Consider the following 429-nt stretch of genomic DNA (forward strand, 5'->3'; position numbering starts at 1 on the left):
GGTGATGGGTATTAAAGAGGGCACATTCTGCACGGAGCACTGGGTGTTATGCACAAACAATGAATCATGGAACACTACATCTAAAACTAATGATGTAATGTATGGGGATTAACATAACAATAAAAAATTAAAAAATACTAATGATGTAATGTATGGTGATATAACATAACAATAAAAATAAATAAATAAAATAAAAAGAGGGATTCTTTATAAAGACAGATGGCCCAGAGGAACACTTGATGGAATAAAATCTTTTAGAACATAAGAAAAAAATGGAACCAAGGGACACTATCAAAGTCTCACATTTGGAGAAAGGGCCTATTTGTTCCCCTGTTACAAGATGGGAGAAAAGCATGATGGCACATGGAAGTAAAAAAAATGAATAGAGAAGTCACATAATTATATATGCATATAAAAAGGTGAGATTTA

Source organism: Leptonychotes weddellii, chromosome 12 (assembly GCF_054177405.1).
Source record: "Leptonychotes weddellii isolate Sample4059 chromosome 12, ASM5417740v2, whole genome shotgun sequence".
NCBI lineage: Eukaryota > Metazoa > Chordata > Mammalia > Carnivora > Phocidae > Leptonychotes > Leptonychotes weddellii.